Source organism: Aplysia californica, unplaced genomic scaffold, assembly GCF_000002075.1.
Source record: "Aplysia californica isolate F4 #8 unplaced genomic scaffold, AplCal3.0 scaffold00234, whole genome shotgun sequence".
In the NCBI taxonomy this organism is placed as follows: Eukaryota; Metazoa; Mollusca; class Gastropoda; order Aplysiida; family Aplysiidae; genus Aplysia; species Aplysia californica.
This window is the reverse complement of record NW_004797504.1, coordinates 487,847-491,203: the sequence shown is the minus strand read 5'-3', so window position 1 is coordinate 491,203 and position 3,357 is coordinate 487,847.

The window sequence follows — 3,357 nt, the reverse complement described above, 5'->3', positions numbered from 1 at the left end:
GGTAGAAGACGTGTGTGTGACGTCATGGTGACATCTGACCAGGTGATATGAGTTGGTGTAGGTCAACAGATTGCCGTAAAACTGCTGAGGTATTAGTTTAGTACAGTTTTAGATTCACAACGTCTTTTAAGGTAATCACCTCACAATAAGGTCATGAAGGTCCCGAAAATTTTAAGAAAATAATGTTACTAGAGAGTAACATACAAAGAAGAAGTGAGGAGAGACAATACTGTTATGATCTTGACTTTAGACTTTTTAAAAGTAACAGGAGGAAACTACATCAGAATTCACCCTAATCATCAACTCGATAACAAGCTATTATCTTCGAAGGGGAAGATTGTTAATACACATTGTAGAAACCAAAATGCTTTCACCAAAAGTATCATTTTCATTCTGAAAATTGAAAAAAGACTTGATTGTATTTTTTTTTCTCGTCCCAGATAATTCTGTAAATATTTTTTGGTGTCGGGCTACTTTTATAAGGCTTATGAGAAGGGGACAATTAACTATGCAGGATTATACTTACTGAGACTCCATTAGCTGAGCATATGACAGCAATTCCAAAAATAGTCATCCACTTCCGCACGGTTGGTCTTTGTACTTCTTTCAGACAAAACATTTTATTGTGAAATCAAAATGTTATAATTATTTTTCTTTACCCAAGACGGGTTTTTCATGAGTTTCCTACGCTACGTGGATCGTCAAATTCTGTGAAATAAAACACACTAATACGGCTTCTACTTACATCTGAATCACATCGTCTAATGGTTTGCTTCATGTCCCACACCAGGGTCGTATCATTTTTAAAATTATAGCCTGCAGCACAGCTGGGTATGTATGCACTGTAAAAATGTTGCCATGTTTCGGGAGATTTTAACACTTACAGCCATGGAGAGAAAAAAGAATAAATTAATGACGAGTCCTCTGGTTTCAACGTAGTCCGTTTGGTGGCAATAGCATAGATATCGCTTTTTTTGCTTTCTTTGTAACAAAGTACGCGATAGTTTTAACATTATTGTCAGTTACTACTCTTAACCGTTTTGCATAAGGGAGAACACAAAGTGGTTTTCACTGGTCGCATTACTGTACGGCTATTTAAGTGTCAACAATACAAGTCAAAAGAAATTATATTGTATAGTTCTAACGCCCCCTACAGCATTGTCAAGTTATTTAAGCCTGGGGATCCAGATATTACGTGTTGTAGAGTTTCAATTTTTCTCCCAAGGACCTAGGTATTCTGCATAGACAGATTAACTTTGATAGAGAGAGTTTGTGACCGCCATATCTTTAACTTTGCATATTTTATTGCAATTGAAAGACTATGTTTCCTGTATCATTGATGATATATTAACAGTTTGCTCTTTCTCATCCTCTTTTCCTATCATAGTAATGCTTTGACGTAGCCATTTGCTATCATATTACAATGTTCTTGTAGTCCTAAGTTTTCTCCTTATTTTCTTCCATCCTTCCTCCCGGTACTATAATGGTGTAAAATTCATTATTTTCTCCAGCGGCACCTGGCTTTGTATGTGTCTGAAATAAACGACGCTATAATATGTCCTTGTTAAAGTTATCGAATGCTTGTTCTTCATAAGTTTTTTTTTCAGGATCTGATGACTTAATGAAGGCTTTAGAGTTCAATGAAATTTGGATTCTTCTCTATAGATCTTGTTTTTCATTTTGAATGAATGTAGTACATTGTGTACTTTCCATGCTGCCTTTTTGTATTTCATTAATGATTCACAGCTGATCTACCTCACATTTGGAAGGGTACAATCTTCTACAGGAACTCTTTTTTTATGATATGGTACTTGGTGATGTCTTTCCATTCATAAGTTGTTCAACTTGTGAGGTAAACTGACTATTTTTTTCTTCAAGTTCTAGTCATTTTCTTCTTCTAATTTTGCATGCTTGCTCCCAATGTTTTAAGTTGGATTACTTTTTTGAGCTAGGTTTGTTTTGTTATAGTAATTTTCACCAACCATTCTAATTATTGCATTTAGCTGTGCCCTGATTATTACCCCACCACCCACAACCCGGCTAGCTCCCAATGTTTTAAGTTGACTTACATGTAGGCCTACCAGCTAAGCAGTGTAATTATAAGTTGTTCAATGAGAAATGACACGTACTAACATTGCAGTGTTAAATGTGGAGTGCATTATCACATGTGCAGTAAGTCTACCACCAGCATGGCAGCATTGAAATTCAGTTACACGTACCAACATTGCAGAGCTTAACATTCAAGTGCTTGTTATTCTCATCTATTCCCTTTGTCCTTGTTCGGAATGTTGATCTGGACTAAGTGTGTTTCGACTATAAGAATAAGAGATTTATTTTGATCCGCGCTTTTTCTAGATTTTATTGTTAAACAAGCACAACAATATGAACTGATAAATGATGGATTAGGAGGATGTTTAAGATGTATAGAATGATCTAATAATGTTTGTTTAATTAGGGGCTTTGTATGTGTAGGTGTAGCCTGAGTAATTAAGAACATGTATAGCCAAATTTGTTGGCCAGTTGTTTCCCTCTATTGACCTCTGAAAATTAAAAAAAGGAAGATATAGGTCCGTGCAGTTTATAGTTCCTCAAAATAATAATACTAATCATTTTCAGCAGGAAGGGGGCGGCAGTTTTCGTCTTCTAATGTGGCTTTAGAATGAAATGAGCTATGCCCATTTTTTTCTCGAAAAATGAAAGAGAACGACAAAACCTGATCACCATGATCATCATCATCATCATCATAAAAAACAACAATATCATCATCATAATCCCCATCATCATCATCATCATCATCATCATCATCATCATCATCATCATCATCATCATCATCATCATCATCATCATCATCATCATTATCCGTGTATTACATGTAATAGATGCAACAGCCATCTTGATCTAAGTACTGTTTTAACCAGAGCTCCAAATTTAAACAGGTACAGCAGCGCCATCTGGCAATTTGATTTGCGCAAACTGCCTAAAGAAATATATTTACATGCAGGTGTTTACATCCAATAACTAAAGCAGTGCATGTTTACTACTTATCTTGTAAAAAATTGGTCTAAACTTTTTACTCAGTACCTCATACGGAAAAAATCCATGACTCTGGGGAAGGTCAAAACTGTCCAAACTTCTCTAGATCTAAAAACAACCCCAATATCAGTACATGTAGACATCTAAGGTTACACTTACACAGCAAAAAAAGAAGAGCTGTTAGATGAGAAAAGTAAATCAAAACATGGATACTGATTTACATGAGTTGCTTGAAAATGGCTGATCACATTATGTTACTGATGATAAAATATGGAAATAAGGCAAGAAACATATTTCTTTCTTTATATGGATACACTCCTTTGC